Raw genomic sequence first — 20,245 nt, 5'->3', positions numbered from 1 at the left:
ATATTATATCCTATATATTTAAATTAGCTTGTTTCGAACCTTGATATATACAAACATAGGTAATTGAATTAAAAATATCAGAAAAGTCACTGGTTTAAGAAATAAAACAAAATTACAAATAATAATTTATTACATAATTTATACTACAAGAACTATTAACTAGCGTTTTTTATTTCTGCATCTACTACCTACAAAATTAAAGTGAGGTGGGAAGTCCCACCACTTGACATAAGATCGTCCATTTTTTCGTTTGAGAATCTTCTCCACCAAGTATGTATAGGGTTACATCGTAGGCTGAATACCTTTGGCATAGAAGCCACTCCGGAAAGGCTTGTGGTCCAAATCTTCGAAGTAGTAGGTTCTAGGCTCCGATTCGCGAATGTGGGTCACACGAAAAAGGTTCGGGACTCCAATACTCAGTGAAACCTTTCTCGAAGATGCATTTCTGTTTGCAGATCCGCATGATGTCACCGACATTAGCTTTACGCTTTCGTAGATCTTTCTTCTTCTGTCACTGTTAGAAGGAGGTGATCGTCCTTTACGTATTTAGGCTTAATTTTCATGGTAGAATAAACATGGGACATAAACATAGCTTATTAGTTTCGGCATTGAATATAATGTATAGAAGTCGCGAGCCCAGGTTAAATTTTCTGTCCGGTTTCTGGCTTGGTGAAAGTTACTAGTGACCTCACAAAGTCCGCCGAGGCGACTGTGGCAGTCTCTGGGAGGCAGATATAATTTTCGTGTTCTGGACCATCGTCGAAGCGATGAGGTATTTGAGGTATGGAATTGGTATGTCTGTTATTCTGTAAACGATTTTGGCTAAGTGGTTATTAATATGATATGGATCTCCTTGTGTGTTCTTTCACAAACATTACTGGTGTGATCTATTCAAGTTTCGTCGGAATGGGATTATAGTGCTTCCTATGCTTAATGGAATGCATAGTATTAGAATATAACGATATAGATTCTTATTTAAAATTGAACCATTTAACTCTTATTTTACATTTTGTTATTAACGCCTTGGAAATTCAGAGCTTCCTATGCTTATTGGGATGTAGTTATATAGGTTCTTTTTTAGTCGATCTTTTTTTATTTACCCAGGTATATCCTTAATTCTTAATTATTATTTACTAGTATGAAGACTATAGTTGGTATACATAGCTCTGATTATTCATCTACCATTATATAGAGATCGTTTTTATCTAGCTTTGATGGAAAGTTAACAATCAATAATCTTATAAGCATTCTTACTGTACAACATGACTCATATAACATTCCTATATGGGGGCCAACACTCCTTATTTAGAGCACCACACACACACTATGTATATGTCATGAGCGAAAAGGATGTATGTATAGCAGTTAATTTTTTTTGTATAAATAAATAGTATCATTATTTAATAACGATGGTATGACTATTTCAAATTTAGTTAGCCGTATATTGCGGTATTTATACTTGCAATGATACATAGTTTATTTTATTGTTAGAATAACATGCTATGTTTATAGCCGTGAACTAGCATTCGTATTTCTAATATGAAGCTCTTTAATAAGGACAAATTAGTCAGAGCTGATGATCTACCTATAAGCATATGTATTACAGAGACCATTTTATTTAGAAACAACTTATGTTTATATTCCTACAAAGTATCTGGTTTAATGACTATAAGAGCTTAAACCTGCAGATATTTAGTTAATAAGGTATGAGTATAACATGTTTTACTTACATATATTCCATTATATATTATTTAATGGCTATAAGCATGCAGTAAACTTAATCTTTTTTACTATATTTTTTTATTTAATTACGTCTTGTGGCTATATCGCATTGTACTTATATTACTTCTTATTTAATGACTATAGTACAGTATGCCTACACATACTACTATAAGGGATTTTATTTATTAATGAATGTATAGTAGTTGGGCTAGCAATAAAGACTCGTATGCGCGTCTTAATTTTTTTAACAAAGGAATAGCATGTTTTTTCTCTGGTGTTGTGCCGTTCGTTTGCGCATTCGCGAGGTCTTATGTGCGCTTTGGTTTGTTCCGCTGGCATTTTTTTTCTGTCTTCGTTTGACAGGGTTTATGTTCTCTAATTTCGTATCGTATGAGCGCTTCATAATTCTTGTAGAGACATAGCTTGTTCCTTCAGTTGGGGGGTGCTGCGGGGTGTTATGGGTGCTGGCCTCTCAGTCGACAGGTCTTGGTTTCGGATCTTTCCCTGGGTTGTTCATGGGTTTGGTGTTATGGTTGTTCTTTCCTGTTGTGTATGCGCTAGTCATTTCTTATGTTTCGGTTTCTTAATAGCATATTTTGATTATGTAGGTATTTATGGTTATTGATATTTATTTGTATTGTCATTTCTCGGGCCATGCCATTTGGTGTGGTGTATATGTTGACTTGAGAGTGTGGTATTTTATAGTATTGTTCTCGTAGATAGATTTTTTTTAAAGACTGGTTTTGGTTTATTGGCTTACTGTGGGGGCTCTATTGTGATTTACTTATGGGTTGTGTTTAGCCTAGTGGTATAATTTTTTTGGGGGGATTTTGAGGTTTCCATCCTTACCTCTTTGCGTTTTTTATTACCTCAATGTGTTACTCCATCAGTATTTTTATTACCTTTCTTGCATTTATTTTAAGGTGTGGTCTGCTGTCGATTGTTTTGCTTGTTTATTTTAGGGTAACACTATTTTATTATGTTTTATGGTTGTTTTCTCGCGGTGGTGCCGGTCTTTCGTTTTCCGCGTTGCTATTTATTTTTCCTATTCACGTATAGGGATGTGAATGATTTTTACTCTTTGCATCATGCTGTCTCAATAAGCGAGTTGTTTTGTGAAGTGTGTTCTATTATTTCATGGGAGTTTTCGCTGCTGAGGTTTTATTATCTGTGATTGGCGATTTTATATGCATTTTGCTGTATTGCGTTCGTGATTGTGTTTGTGTGTGTCTGCTATAGCATTTTGGTTGTTTTTGTTATGTTTCACATGGTATGTTTTAATAGGTTTATTAATACCTATTTGTATTGTTATTTACACTTGATTTATGTTTTTTTTTAGATCAGTTATAGTGTGCTCATGCATTCGGTGGTTGATTACCTTCATGTATCACTGGGTTGTACGTTTTTAATTATTGTGTTGTGCGTGTAGGCGAGTTCCGTGACTCTACTGCAAGCTACTATAGAACGCAGCGGGTCAGTGTTAAAAACACTTTCACTTCTCGCTGGCTATCGTCGCGCGAGGAATTTGTCAACAGTCCCTCCGATTGCCTACACGGTGTACAGAAGTGTTACTCTAATGCTCCCGCTTAAATATGTTTTATAAATTTACTTATCGTTAAACGCTGTCGGGTAGGCGGGTTGAACTCCACACTGCTTACATAGCGTTCCTATTTTTAATATGTCTGCGTGTTTATTTATTTGCTTATCATTACACGTCGCCGTGTGGGCGGGGTGCATTCTGGGTGAGTTTTTCCTACACTAAGGTTTTTTATTTTATGTATGCTTATTTGCTACATGTCGCTGAGCGCCTTTTACTGCGCTTCGCGCTATTTGGATGGCTAGTGCAGTAAGGATACATTTTTATTATTATTTTTAACAATGTCTATATGCATACATGGTTTTTTTATAACTGAACACCGCGGTGACTTATGTATTTTTTTTCTGGCGCTCGTGCGGCAGCCGGGCGGGCCGGGTCCCCAGCGAGCGGTGCAGACATATTTTTTCTGGGTCTTCGCCCACTCCGTGCGGTTTTTATTTTACATATGTTTATTACTTAACGCTATGTGTTACATGCACCGATGCATTGTTTTAATTATGCTTTTAGCGCTTCGCACAACTGCTAACAATACTCGCTGCACCGTAGGGGGTCCTAACTATGCTTAATATATTTCTATGCTTATTACTTCAGATGCTATCGCTATGCTATATTTTTTAGTGATGTTATTTTATCTCTCTCTCTGGTCCAGTACTATTACTATTTGTATGTGATCTACTACAATAGAGGTCCTACATTTTAACTATGCTTATTTTTCTGTCTTCGCAGTATTATACATTTTATTTTACTCTATGCTTATTACTTGGTGTGTTGCACAAGTGCTACTACTAAAGCAAATTTTATGTTACGTTTTTCTTTCTGTACAATTACTATAAGATGGCTTGAGGTTTCTTTTTTTGTTCTCACTTCACATTATATCCTCGCGGCGACAACATGGTGGTCGCTCTCTGTGAGCTGGTGTTTTTGGCGCTCTCTGTGCTCGGTTTTTGTGGTTATGGTGCTTCCTGGGAGCTGTATTTAAACATAGCAATATGGCGACATTTGTTTTAGGCACACTCAGGGGTGGGGGGTTGGCGGCATTTGCTTTAAGCATACTTTACGAAATTTTAAACATGGCGGCAATTGTGGAGTGGTGGGGGGTGGGATTTATAAACATAGCTACTATGACTGCATTATTTAAGCATACTTTATTTCTTTTGTAAATTTTTAAACATGACAGCATTTGATTTAAGCATACTTAGGGAGGGGGGTTTCGCATTTGTTTTAAGTATACTTGGAGTGGGGGTTGACGCCATTTGCTTTAAGCATACTCGGAGTGGGATAGACATAGCAGTATGGTGCCTTTTTGAGAATGTAAGCATATATTCCTTATTTAATTATCTACTACTCAAATGGTCTCATTGTCTGGTTGGTTAGGTGTCTGCTTTCTAATCTCGACGTTGTTTGCATCCCACGGATTGAATCCCAGCTGCCCAGCTTTTTTTTGTATACAACTCCTGCCTTCGAAGTGAGGGTGGCACGCTCCGTTAACTAAAGGTAGAACTAATATGGCGGCCTCCAGCAACGCTGTTTGGTTGTCAGGGTTACGGACCGGCAATATGGCGACCCCCAGTGGCGGCTACGGTGGCGCGCTCTGGTAACCAAAGGTAGAATTAAGATGGCGGCCTCCAGCAGATGCTGTTTGGTTGTCAGGGTTACGGACCGGCAAGATGGCGGCCCCAGGGGGGTTCTGGTGCAGTGTTTACATAACAATGGTTGTGTAATGTTGACATCTTTCCAAGGCGTCAACATTGCGTGAGCAATGTTTACATTTGGCAATGTTTACACTGTCACAGAACCCCTTTGATGACCCTACTTTCGCGTTTCCGTAATATATTCTTGTGCATAGAATCTGTACTTGTAAAGACCTTTTCCTCTGGAGCTGGTTAATATTTCCTCTTCTTTGCAGTAAGCATCTCGTCATCAACTTCTGTCTTCTTGTTGATGGATGTATATTGCTTATCTTTTAGTTCATCGAGATGACTAGTGATTGGTTTAAATATCTTTTTATTTTCCATTTCACTTGCAAGTCTGACTCCTCTAGCAAATCAATATTTTTCACGAACAGACTGTATAGCAAGTAAGACCAAGTCGGACATTGTACTAGCTGAAAACATATTGCAAGACTTCCTTTTATACTTTTTTTATTCACCGCAGAAAATTATTCCGTGTGGTTAGCAAGATCTGTTTTCGTTGTCAAGAGAGTTAGTAATGCATTCAAACTACTTTGACAAGCCCTAAAATCGTCAAGGCTTTGTTCATTCGATACTTCGATCATGTTGTGAATTCGAGAATCCGAGGCCTCAACGCGCTGATAGATGGCAACGAGGTACTCTAGTAATTCGTTTCTCGTACTTTGTACTTTTTAACCGAGTAGCGAAAAATATTTCCGGATATCGGAGTCGTGTGACTTGATAACAGTATGCATTTCGGTATTGCAACTGCTACGACCGAATTTCGAAATGTTATGACTCATGTTTGATGATAAACTGATTGAAACCTTGTCTGTACCTGTCCTTATATAGAAGTCAGTCCTTGATTATAACTAGGAATCCGTGCTAGTTTTTCCAGCACAAAGAGCACATATCTTTGAATTTCTGAAACATAATGTCAGTGTTTACGTGATCGTCATTCGCGTGACATAAATTAAGTTCGTCCATGCGAAACAACACTATGACATTAGCATTGTCACGTAGCAAATATTTTGATATTTGGCAACATATTTGATACTGGTGAATGCAGTCAACTTTTGTGTATCTTCCCTCGGAAAAAATACTCTTGAATCAAGCCTCTCTTCTCGCACACGACGTCATCGAAAATAAACACGTAATTGGCTCTTGCTTCGCTAAGAGGGACCACATCTGCATTATCGGTAAACGGAAAATACTCTAGGCCTACCACCGATTGTAGAAACGTAGCTAGTACTAGGACTGTTGCAACATCTTGGAACAGAGATACACATTTTGGAACCTAAGACCGTTTTTCTAGCAAACTCGGTAGAACGCTTGTTTTCCCGCATTTGGATGGGCCTGCCATAATGCATCGTATGGTAGAATGCAGTAACGAACTGTGCCGCGATTCACCTGCCCTGGCTTCGTCGTCTTGGGTTATGCGCACGGGAATACACACTTCTTGCTTGACGACTTGCATTGTACTGACGAAAATGTGTAAAATAAATCGCTTTTATACTATCGGCACAGTTGTGTGTAATATACCTCGAAGAGGTAAGAGCATAAAACACATCGGCGCAGTACTCGTGAACTCGCTGATAAATAATCGGCCTTTCAAACTACACATTCCCGGCTACAGGTTCTGTGGTCCAGAAACGAAACTAGTCAAAAACTAGCGCGAGGTGACTTGGGCATTAATTCTCTTGACGAGACCTGCAAGTAGCACGATATTGCCTATTTCCTCAGCAAGAAACTGGTATCATGGCACCGAGCTGATGAGATACTGGCAAGGAAGCTGAAGATTTAAGTAAATCAATATTCGCAGGACTTGGAGAAAAATATCGCGGTGTGGTGTGTATCCAAATAATGAAGGGCAAGACTGAATTAGAAATGGGTACTGGTCAGGCCAGTACCCGCAATACTAAGCGTAAGACTAGTGCAGGCATGCAAAAAGCCAAGCAAAAAAGACAGACTGTCGACAAGAAGATTAGTGGCTGATTTCTACCGCTACTTTTGCCTGCATTGGGTGTCCTCGGAGGAACCGTCGGTGCTTCGAGTGGTATGGTGCGGGCAGTCAACACTTCCAAGAATGAGTGCAAGCAGTTAGATGAAGCACCAAGACACAATGCCAGCATGGAAGCCATTGCCAAGGGTAAAAATAGACCGCAGGACTTAACCTACGATCACACAAAGCAGGTGAAGGTCGAGGCAAAAGAAAGAAACGAGTGAAAAAAATCGTAAATTCTCTCCCGAAATGCCCACTCACCAATATAGATTTAATTAAGTACGTCGAAAACTGAATATACCTCATTTCAGAGGTGTGTTTATGCGAGGCAATTTATCTGCAAAGCAAAAGTTTCGTGAGTGTGCCATTGTTGCTTATAAAATAACTGTACAGTTTTGAAAATAAATCAGTCATGTCGATAACATGTTAACAGGTCACACTTCGGAGCTGCGGGCGTTTCATATGCCGCCTTTGGAGTTGCAAGGAGATTGGTTTATCGGACTCGCGGATTTTAAATCGTATAATGCAATATCGAATATCAAAAATATAACTGCAAGATTTGTTTCCTGAAAAGTGATGTCTTCGCTCAAAAAATACAGTTACCTGTTGGATCTTACGAAATGACGAAATTCAAATTACATCAAGAAAAATATGATGTAGACTTTCATCTATGTGGAAATCCAAACACCCATAAAAGCATTCTAACATGCAGTGAAAATGTTCACTTTACGAAACCTGGTACAATTGGTACGACGCTCGGAATTGAACCAAAAATTTACGTTTCAGAAAAAAACGTACGAATTTATACACACAGTAAACATATTTCCTGTGAATACCATACAAATAAATGCAATTAGGTAAGCGGAATGTATCTCAATGGAATACTAAACAACATGCTACATGAGTGCCAATGTCCCAACAGGATATAAACTGGTTGAAATGCAGCAAAATATCACACGAAGTCGTCATAATCGTTGACCAGCGAGACAGAGAAATTATACTTGGAATGCACTTCAGTCGATGGGCATAATTTTTTTGAGTCCGTAAAGGTATAAAAGAAATCGCATTGGCGTCCAAAAGACCAGTTCTCTAACAGACTTCGGTGCATTATCACCTGACAGCATCAAGTTTCTCATGAAGTATTGAACATGTGCCGAATAAATATGGAAGATGGAATTATCAATATGGAAAACCCGGAATTTTTTGATGACAGCATTACGAAAATGGAACTGCATGAGTACCAGCCTTTCCTGCTCAGGCCGTATGCACTACCTCCTGAAGTACGCATCGCTGTAAAGCACCAAGATAGCTAAACTTCACCTTCGCAGTTATTTATTAGTCTAAGAGGAATGCTGACAAAGAGAGATAGCATGCATCAATCAACAACGACGACAGTGTCCTGTAATGGTATTCTTCACATAATCAAGCGCATTACATGAACTTAATGATGTTTAGGTAGACCATATGAGTGATTTAGACCTAACATCCGCTATGAAAAATTACCTTTCGCCCATGCCGAATAAACTGTCTGCTTCAAAGATAGTCAGCTGGGGCTTGGAGGATGATTACAAGATACCTATTTATGCCGAAGGTAAATTAGAAGTTTATGTTCTGCTGTCCATGCTTATTGGATTCGCTGAAAACTATAGGCATATAAACAACAAAGGCTCGTACTGCTTCTAGCCAACATGCACATTGATGCAACTATCTCTGCTGCAGAAAATCCACACGATGTCTCGCAAACACTACAGTCTATCGACTAGATACTGCCTCACGTCCAAATGAGCGTGGTCGAACGTATCAAGATGCTGCAGAACTTAGAAAATGGCAAGAACATTTTGTACCATTCCGATCCTGGCACCTGGAAATGTATCCTTGCTTGCCTCAATGCCACTGTATTAATTGGAAAGTAAAGTGTAGCTTTACTTAAGAAAAACCCAAGGTACATCGACGAAGTGCTTAAGACTGAAAGACAGCTTAATTTAAGAGCTAACCGCACTGTGTTTGATAACTGCCAATTACGTATTATAAAAAAAATTTTAAATAGCGAAATATACCTCTATGTCGTCATTACCGTGAACTGGGAAACCAAAGATTACTTCTCGCATATAAAATTGATGCCAAGTTTCAGAAAGTACTATGGCCACGGACAATCACCGATACTGAGTTCAGACAGTTTCAAGGACAAGGTTCTGTTAAAAGTTTTTGACGTTTCCAAACAGGAAGATCAAGTAAATTCAAAAATTAACTGTAGGATCGAGATATCGACGAGCGGAAATATTCCACCAAACACCTACGTCTTTTGTCTGATACTTAAAAATCGACTTGGCATCATACAACCGCCGAGACAAGCTTGTGAATTTTATCTTTTAAATACTGTTACATTTGCGAGATTTAATTACAGCCAAGCATTGCTAGGGGCAAGATGTACTGCAACCTTCAAGGTTTCCAGGGCTAAAACGAATTCGTGCTCAAGGAGATTGCCGTCATCTACGAGGATGCCAGTAAGACCCAACCCGCACCTTCTGGCCTCCATATCCCTAATAACTACTGCACAAAAGAAGTAAATGTTTAAATGAATCGCTATGCATATACTTCGATGGCCTGGAGTGAGATGAAGGTAAAATTCCCTACCACCAAGTAAAAATGGGCTAGGTGATTTGCTATTGAGGAGTCTGCATGGCATCATTCATGTCACCAGACCCGAATAGAAGAAAAATCTGAGAAAGTTTTGCGAAGGAGCCACCGAAATTTTTGACCTGCAGGCTGAATATGGGTGTCTTTTTCTGTTTTATGCAATGTATGACGAACATCAACACGACAATATGTATATGTACAAACTCTTAGCTAACGCGTAAATGGCACTCGCAGTGTAAGTAGAGTCTGCAGATATAAAAGACATGCAACAGTTCATGCCTTCAGTTGTCGTCAGACCTGCAAGAAGATGTTTTCGTTTCATCCTGCCAGTATGTACGTGAGCGAAAGACCTAGTTTGAGCAGTATCGGTACAGCTACTGGGATGCCGGATATCTGCGCACATGTACAGATACCTGGGATGGAGGCGTTCAACAATGGAGGTTTTCGCATATTCCTGTGTCCTACGAATCGACTCAGCAGCTGCTAGATTGCTGCGAACTTAGAAACTGTGCCGTCCATCACAAGAAACTGCGCAAGATCCTTCCAGCCAGCATCGAGAAGTAGTCACTTCATCTGCATGTGTCACACCAAACATAAATGTTTTGCAACCTGTTGCAACCTAAGATGCATCTTCACAGACATCCAAACGACACACATCTCGTCATAGCTCTGTCAGTGATCCTTACTGAACAAGATCTGAGACAAAGACTAGGTGAAGTCGCTGTCGCAGACGACGTCGTTCGTGAGTCACTGAAGTTGTCAATGCCAAAGAAGATGACCAGTCGGATAGATACCTGTGTTTCTGTGCCTGAGACCAGCGAACCAGTTGAACAGGTATCGATGAGACAGTACCCAGAGTTAACGAGGCAGTCCATATAAGCCTTTGTTTAAAAAAATGCTTAAGGTCTTAATTTAATATGTACTTATGTATTTTTTTAATAAAACATTTGCCGAATTTGAACTTTTTTTCTAGGATTTTAAGTTACATGCATTTTAACCCAATTAAAAATAATTAACAAGTTATTGTTTTGACTCACATAGTGTGCCAGCAACTTTTGGTATATAAGCGAGGCCCAGACATCGGCAGCCTTAGGCTTTCTTTGGCTGTGGTGCAGTGCGGATCAGTTAGTTTGACCAGTTTGGTGCATAAGTTTCATAATTGTGAATTCTAGAGAACTTATGGCATCTTCACCATTTTTAACGACAGCCTCGATGAAAGTTTTACCTTCGGTGATACGAAATCAGAAGGTGCTTTTGAAGTTTTAAGCAACTGTAGCTGAAATTTCACCAGCAACCTTGGAAACTTCAATGTGAAACGGACGACCTTTTACATGTTCGATGCATCAGTGCAAATACTGTGATGCATAATTCACTACAACTTCAAGTGCTCGTTGGTATGAAAGAAGTGGATGTTGCAATAAGGAACAAAGAATACTGTTTCAGTGCATTAAATGTAGTAAACTAATTTCATGACTAGATAGCTTAAATTGACATTATTAAATCTGTACTTGGTCAATTAAGTGTAATGAAGACCCTTTTTTAAAAAATTAAATTGCCTGTGTTGTTCTGACTCACGTCTCATATAGTCACTGCAAGTATATAAGTGATGCCCTGGCGATAAAAATCAAAGTCCAAAGTCTGGCCCTGTGGATCGACTATTTTGACTCATCACATATTAGTCTGGTATCTGAGAATTCTTGAGAACTCGATGACATCATTACCGTAATTAACGTTGACCTGGATAGAAGGTCTACCATCAACAGCATAGATCACGATGGCAACGACATCGACGTCAATGCAGATTCTGTTGGCAGCTGTATCTACTCTTCCAGTACTGCAGGATATTTCGACGCATGCAGTATCGACAGCAGAGCAGACCTTGAAGATTTCGGTTGCTGACATTTTACCAGTGTTGCAATGATTGACAACAGTGCCAGTGACAATGATAAAAGGAAGCAGCAAATGACGGTGATCCATAACCTGACTGTACATAATGTGAACAATTCAAAATTTTGTATATTCGTGATTACATAATACACAATTGCAATATTAACTCCGAATTCATTAAATGACAATGCAACAGGTGTTGTAATCAGTTTATACACTACATAAACTTAAAAAAGCACACGTGGTTTTGCTAATGCCTGATTAAACATTCGTCAGAATCGAACTGTATTTTTTGTGACGAATCATTAACAAATATTCCAAGTGCAAAATGTATTGAAATATATCACTGTCATTTTAATGCGATCGTTAATTTTTCTCTGTGTGAAAAATTAGGTTTACCAGTTAGTCGACCTGATAAACTGAAGAAAAAAAATACACATCAAGAAATGCAAATGACTTTCTCCACACTCCAAGAATACTGTACATAATGAGAAGTAGAAATTATGTAACAAATTTTCATATTTGTCATTTTGATGTTTTATTCCTTAAATCTGTAAATTTTCTGGTAGGTATTTTATATTATATAATATGTTTTGTGTTGATCAAGGATTTAACCAAGCACCATAGGCGATTGAATCACTCATTATTTTAACAATTGATTTTTTAGATTTTATGATTATTTTTTGTCCGAATTTATAGCTAAATATTTGCAGAATCTCAAGATGGCGTTTAATATGGCCGACAAGATGGTGAATGCCACAGTAATAAATACTGCTGCACCCAAGCAGGTAAAAATTAAACTGATATGGTGGCAAAATATAGTAGCAAATGGTGTGTGTACTGCATGACACTAGCACTCCTTGTATCTATTCTGAAAACAAGATGGTGGCAGCGCTCTCTAGCAGGCGATATGTGTTATCTAGAGTTCCTGGTAGTAAGTAAGGAAAATAAAGCTGGCTGCAATGTCCACTAGCAGGTGATGCTATTATTCCTTCATATTCAAAAACTTCAAGTCCTAATATGTGTATGTTATTTTTTATAGCTTATTTAATTCTCGGCCTGTTTAATATCTTGATGGCCCTGCGGTGAAAGGTGTATATTTCCCAAACTCCGGGTTCGAGCTGTCATGGTTCGAATCACATCGTTTCCAATATATTTTAATATAAAAATACATTTAATATGTAAATAAGGACCACAAAAACATTGGCAGGTAATGGAACATCTAACTTAATGTGCATGGGACAAAGCGATGCTGGTGATATCTAGAAACAAACACCAGAAAAAGGATGTCGTTATCCAAGATGGCGGCCTCCAGTAGAACAGAAAAAAACCATGATGGTGGTGTTGACGTTAATCCAAATAGATGGCCTTCAGCTGATGACAAGATGGTGGAATTGCGGTCAGAATCGAAAAAAAAGTGACTGAGGTCAGATCCAAGATGGCAGACTTGATATTAGAATTTGAGATGGCAGCCATAACGAAAATTGCAACATTCTAGAATCCAGATCTGGGATATAACGAGAAAAGCAACATTATAGTGGGGCATTAGATTCCAAGATGGTGGGAAAATATAGAATCCATAATGGTGGATCCGAAATGACTGCTGGGGTCAAGTTCAAAGGTCAAGGTCATTAAAGATGGCCTCCGTGACTAATGATAGTCGGTCATTGACCCTATCCTCAATCCTCACTCCAGCTCCAGTAGCAGGCGTCCCATTTATATACTATTTATTCAGTGTTTAAAATGTTATTTGAAGCAAGTAATAATACATCCTTGTCACTTTCGTTATCCTGGCGATAAGTTTGAGGGGGGGGGGGGGGAGTTCCTTGGTGGGTTGTACTTCTTCTTGTCTATGTTTTCACGTGTTGAAGTTCTTCTGCCCATATCATTCGGTCAGAAAATAGAACCCTGGTTGCATTTTAGGAGCTTCGCCATAATCTTCCCCTGTTCCTAATTTAGGCGATCCTTTGTCCCGTAAATTCCCCCGTCTGCATTTCATAAAGAGTAACTTGCTTCTCCAACATCGTCTTGCAAAGCTGGATAGCCTTTTCAAGCACTCTTTTTACTCTAATTGGCAAACTGTCAACGGCCAATGTTCTTTCTACTGAAGCATCGTTCAAGCAGGCCTGGACATCACACGAGGTTTCTCTCACATCGTCTGGTATTACTGCTTTACTCGATACTTATAGAGAGCCTAAGGTGGTAGAGTCCCGGCTGTGTTAAACCTGGATTTTTTGTCAGTGGGAATCATGGCGGATGTTACTATAGCCGGTGGGTGTTTTCAGAGTTCTCCGATTTCTGCAAACCATGTATTCCTCAATTCTCCATGCTACTAATAGCTTAGTCAGCTGAGAACAGACCACCTAGCAGATGGGTAGTGGCAACTATTTCCGATATGTAGTAATCAATTCTGTGTTACCAACATGATTATTCCTATTCAAGTATCAGTTCAGTATCGCATCCTGTAAAAATATTAATCATTAACAAACATTTCTCTTGGATGTTGCTAGTAAACATAGTATCCTTGTATGATGTTACGTAATAAAATTATTACCAGTCTTTCTCCTTTGAGTGGTAAGGTTTCCCTTGTAATTTTACTGAAAAAAATGCTGCTCTACTGTTAAATATAATTTTTTATAAAAACATTTATATGTGTCATACATGATTTATTTTACTGTACTATATATAGTGCTCACTCTGCAATTTAACTTTCAATTTTACTGTGATTTTTTCTGCTTTTACAGTATTGTAGATTTAAAATGTTTACAATGAAAAGCTGAGTTTCAACAGTTAAATACATTCCTGTTTTCATGGAAAAAAGATATCAACATCATTTGGAAGGCATGTTTACATCTTTAATTCAGAAAGCCATCTGTAGTTAACACACTTGAGGCATTCAAAAACCTGGCGTGAATCGTACTTTAGAATAACAACATGTGAACTTATGAATCGTTATTTTGTGTAACAGTAAGTTTGACAATGCAGATACGGCTTTAAAACTGGCTAACGTCAGCAAGTTGAGAGGTTAGAGAATTGATATATGGTGTCTCAACTTTGTGTCTGGTATTGAATGATATCTATATAAAATATGTACCTAAAAACAACATGTTACAAAGACTGGTAGAAATTAAGCTTTAAATACCAAATAAAAGTATCGATAAAAAACTTAAGAAAATTTAATTGTTAGCTGCAACTTTTAGGAATTAAATTAACATTCTTATAGAAGATGAATTTGCAACCTGAAAATTAAGAGTTAAACTAACATAAGTATATAAATTTAAGTCCGTTACAGGGTTCAAAATGTGAAGGTGGCGCCGGGGTCAGCCATCTTAAATTGTGATATCAAGGCGGCCATCTTGAATGACCTTGATCTTTGACCTCAGCACCTGAACCTGACTTTTACCCCGGCCTCCATATCAGATCCACCATCTTCTTGTTTTTCGAAATTTTTTATTCTTTTATTTTGTTTTTCACTATTATGTTTGCAAGAACTTTCCGCCATTTTGAATTATGATGTCACCATTGCAATTTTCATTATGGCACCATCTTGAAAATTCTTAATTATTTCTCGATTTTAACTGGGAAACTTTAAAATAAATAAAGAATAAAGAATTAAATTTTAAGAAAAAAACATTCCGCCATTTTGAAAATCTTCCCACATCTTTAAAATCCATAATTTTTATCGGAAAAAAAGAAAAAAAATTAAAATGTGTAAAAATTAATAATAAACTTTTAATAAAAAAAGGTCATACAGACATGGAGACCTTCGTTCGAACCTGGTGAGAGTAAAACAATAATGATTAATCCTTCACCCAGGGAAGCCACTGGCATATATTATATCAGCCAGTATGTCATGGTGGCCATATTGTTTTCGTCTGCTGGAGGATGCCATCTTTGTTCTGACATTGTTTTTGTCTGCTAGAGGCTGCTGCAACCATATTAGTTTATTTTTACCTGCTAGAGTGCAGTGATTATTTATTGCCATTGTGACTGCCATCTTGTTAGGTGTCTAGGCAGCCATCTTAAAAATCTTTAAATTTTTAGCCAGAAATTCGGAAAAAATTCTAAAAATCATCAAAAATTACTTAATAAAATAATATTTTATTAAATCTATTTCCATCATTGGTTTGACGCCTGGATGACGATGATAAAATAATTTAACTAAAATTACCAAAAATGGGAGTTTCGAGAAATAAAACAACAAAATTACAAACACATTTATTTCATAAATTCTACACTATTACAAGAACAAAAAAAAAGGGCAAATTACTGGCGTTTCTCGATTTATACAGTCTTTTAGAGTACAAAGTAAGTCCTTTACTTGTCCTGACATCTCTTATCAGGGCAGTTCCACGTGACTGTTGATTACCACATTTTCAAACAACACAGAGTACTCAGTTTCGTTAAAAGAACAGTGATATATTTCTTGATCCCTTTCATGTTTATGCATGCAGATGTCTTGCCACAGGAGATACGGCTTGTACTTAAGGTTATTATTATTATTACAAATGCGTATTAAATAATCGCGAATCTTTAAGTTTATATTCTGTCACAGTACATACAGTTCGGTGAAGGATCACCACCAGTTGTTGCTTCCTTGGTTATTGATTCAACTGTTACTGAAGACAATTAAGATATTTAAGTCTCCTCTAGTTCTATCGGTGACAATTGTGCACTATCTATTGAGATATCTGGAATTGTCAGCGTTGGGCGTAACGATAATTGCAACAGTTACGTCTTAATACAAGATGACGGTTCTGTCTCGAACAGGCGATGCTATTATTACTTCAAATTAAAAAAAAAAACTACAAGTCTTAATATGCATGTTATTTTTATATAAACCTTATTTAATTCTCAGTATGGTAACTGTCTGTATGGCCGTGCGGTCAAAGACATAGGTTTTTCAACCTAGAGGTTAGAGCTGCAATGGTTCGAATGACAGCGCTTCCAATGTATTTTGCATAAAAAATTAAATTTAATATGTTGATAAGTACCATAATATCTCTGGTAGGTAATGGAACATCGACCTTATGCGATGAGCCAGAGTGCCGCTGGCGCTCTCTAGGAACAAACAGCAGAAACCAAGTTGACGGTATCCAAGATGGCGGCCTCCAGCGGAACAGAAAAAAAATCAAGAGCGACGCTGATGCTCTCTAGGAACAAACAGCAGAAACAAAGTCGACGATATCCAAGATGGTGACCTCCAGTGGAACAGAAAAAAATCAATTTGACTGCCATAGCGAAAATTTCATCATGAGTGAGTGGGGCGCTCGATTTAAAGATGGTGGATCCAAGATGGAGGATCCTCGATGGCCGCCTAGGTCAAGGTAAAAGGTCAAGGTCATCCAAGATGGCCGCCGTGACGTCACAATCCAAGATGAGGACTAGCACCAGGCACAACACCCAGAATCCGTGTCCCCGGACATACATTCGTATACAACTTGTAAATACATGTTTTTGTAATACACAATTGTAAAAATAACTCTGAACACATTAAATATCATTGCAACAGGTGTTTAGCCATTTTTTATTAGAATTAAAATGGTGTATGCAATTTTAATTTCTGATCAAAATTTCATGTAATTAAAATAATGAACTTAATTTGAATTTAAATATTTGAAATAGGCACACAAAGAAAATTGGCAAAGAATATTTTGTGTGCCACAATACAAATTCCTTGCGATATAAAATTACTTTCAATTAATTGAATTATTATAATTGTGGTTCTTCAAATTAAATTAGCACGCAGACGTAGTATAATTTTAAATTGTCGAATTTAAATTCCAATATATTTTTTTGCCCATTCAATTTTTTCCCTGAATTTTAATGAATTTGAAGATGAAAAAAAATGCATTAATGTTTTCTTATACCATAATAAAAAATGAACTAGAATTATGTCTACACAATAAATCAATTCCACGTTTTTAGTATCCTTTCCTGTATATTTTGAATTAATTTTATGTATGGACATAAAATTCTTCTTTTGCAAATATGTATTCAATTTGATATACAAATAAATATTTATGAGGCAAAAAAATTGTAATTTAAAATTGTATAAACTACATAATTTAATATGAATAATATTTTAATTTAAAATTTCAACTTAAAAAGAATACGTATTTAAAATTTTTGTGAGGCAAAAAATTTATATCCATTAATTATATCAATTAGTTATATGTCCAGATACAAAATTAATTCATTATTTTTAATCGTGACTGAAAAAAATGGTTCGGAAATTATTACTTTCTGTTAAAATTAAATATAGTTTTTTTAATATTTATTTAAGGTTCACTATTTTTTTACATTAAATAATAAAACGACGTGCTATAAGCATCACGATTCGATTTAAAAACGGCGTGCTTATACGCCGATACACACACACACATATAGATAGATAGATATAGAATAACATATTTTTAACGAACAATGGTGTTTTACAGTTACACATAATAATTCAAATTACTCCCGGGATCTTTTGCACAATGTTTAAAAAAATATTGTAACACATTATAAATACGTTTGGTGTATTTGGGATGCGTATTTGTTATTAAATCGTGTTATAAAAACGAAATAATATTATTCCCCTACCATGCTGCTATCTACGGTGACGGACGCGAACCGAATGAAACGCGATATCTATCCGCTATCGCGGGAACCAGGCACGGCGAGTGCAGTAATAATAGGTTATGTTACAATTGACTAAAGAATTATGGTGATTCATATCATTTATGAGATATATTTGATTACAGTTCATTTATATGAAAACTTGTTCTTAATTATATTTAAACTTTATAGCTAAACACCAGTTTTTAAAATTAATTACAAGTCATCTAGACGTGAACGGTTTCGTCGACTGTTTATAAAGTGAAGTGAAAAGTTAATGCTGTTTTCATTGCTTATTACAACAAGAATTTCGGCAATAAAGGTTAATTATTCTTGCATTTTAAAAATTGATTACAAGTATAATTTGAAGTATATATTCTTTTATTATTAAAATAAAAAGATTCAATTTTATTCATAAAAGTATGCAATCATTCCATCAATGTTTTGTTATGACGTTGTCACGTTAAACTATCGTCCGTAAACCAACTTTACAGACAACCAATTTTTTTTTTTTAATTTTTCTATCTTTTGTATGATCAAATCTACCTATGCATACTTTTATGAATAAATTTGAATCATTTTTTTTATTGAATTATCACTATTTTGTATGGATACAAAGAAGGTGTGAAATGGAATCTACAATTTAATCGATAAATTTACTTTTATTTGCACTCATTAAATAAAATATGTTTATTACTTTTGTAGTGTCGCGTGCGCCGTATTTATTTTTACAAGTACAAAGATGAAAGTATAGCGGCCGCGGGGATTCGATCCGTCAACGTTTGGATTGGTAGTCAGCGATGCTAACCGCATGGCCACGAGGCCATATTTGACATAATAGTTTCTGTTATATATATTTATTTATAAAAATTTTGTTCATGGTAGGGGAATAATATTTTTTCGTTTTTATAACACGATTTTATAACAAATACGCATCCCAAATACACCAAACTTATTTATAATGTGTTACAATATTTTTTAAAACTTTGTGCAAAAGATCCCGGGTAAAATTTGAATTATTATGTGTAACTGTAAAACACCATTGTTCGTTAAAAACGTATTTGAATATTCAACATTACTTTTAAATAACCGTACCGATTGTGCTGAAAATCGGTGCACGGTCGTTAAATTACATAATATTAATAATTCAAACGACGAAAACATGATTGAAAAGTCAAATCGGTGGTTGTTCCAATCGAGTGGAAGAGAGATGCCACGCATGCGTACAATGAGCATAACAGGAGACATCCGTAGTGGGACTTCCGTAGTGGAACAATGTGCGTTACGGGACACTTTTTCGTGCGTGCAGCTGGCGTTCATCGATTTATTAGACGTTAACACGTCACAAAATTAACTGTGTACTAAGAGTTTGCTCATAACAATCACAACATTTCCCACTGAGCAGGATTGTTGAGTACATATCAACCAAAACTCATTTCCACTCCACAAGCGATGCGCACTACAGCGTTGCATCGTAACTAACTACTAGTAGCACCCATCCTGAAGTTCTGATCATTTACAGTCTTGTAGAAGTGGCAGCTATTAACATAGAAGTGTTATTCCGAATTGTGAGAAAAATATGTACACATGTTAAAGTAAAAAATCTTGTACGATTATTTAAAAACTTTAATTATGTACGTTGCATATTTACTATACTTTTAATATAAATAAGAAGTCAATATTTTAAATATTTCGCGGGGGCGTAGCATTAATATATTTTGATAGTCTTTTAGTAGCCGACAAGAGACGAAAAATTTCTTGTATTGTATTAACCCATGTTATGAAACATTCTGTATCGTGAAAAGTTTGATAAATTAAGTGTGTGTGTGTATATATATTTATATATGCGTATGTGTGTAACTTTGGATTTGTAATATACAAAATAATTCTTGAGGCTGGTATCACATATTTCTGCCATATTGAGCTCAATTGCTCTTTAGTTTGTCTATAATGTGTGGATGATAATGCCCTAAACAAGTTCTAGAAATACCTCAGACTAAAACTTCCACAGCGGTTTTTTTGTTTAATATTCTTTCGATAGCGTGTTTTTTTTTTTTAAATTGCACAATGCAGGTCTCTCAAGAATGCATGATGTTAATTTATATAAAACGAACATATAAACTATTT

General features: G+C 36.6%; 1 protein-coding gene across 6 annotated transcripts in view; it reads left to right on the top strand.

Moving 5' to 3' along the window:
- LOC134527272 (frizzled-2) overlaps window positions 1-20,245 on the top strand; it is a 735,576-nt gene that overhangs the window by 693,571 nt on the left and 21,760 nt on the right. The gene's annotated exons all lie outside the window — the stretch shown is intronic.

This window comes from Bacillus rossius, chromosome 1, assembly GCF_032445375.1.
Source record: "Bacillus rossius redtenbacheri isolate Brsri chromosome 1, Brsri_v3, whole genome shotgun sequence".
Taxonomy (NCBI): Eukaryota; Metazoa; Arthropoda; class Insecta; order Phasmatodea; family Bacillidae; genus Bacillus; species Bacillus rossius.
The sequence above is the reverse complement of the archived record's forward strand: the minus strand, read 5'-3'. Positions and strand labels throughout refer to the sequence as shown.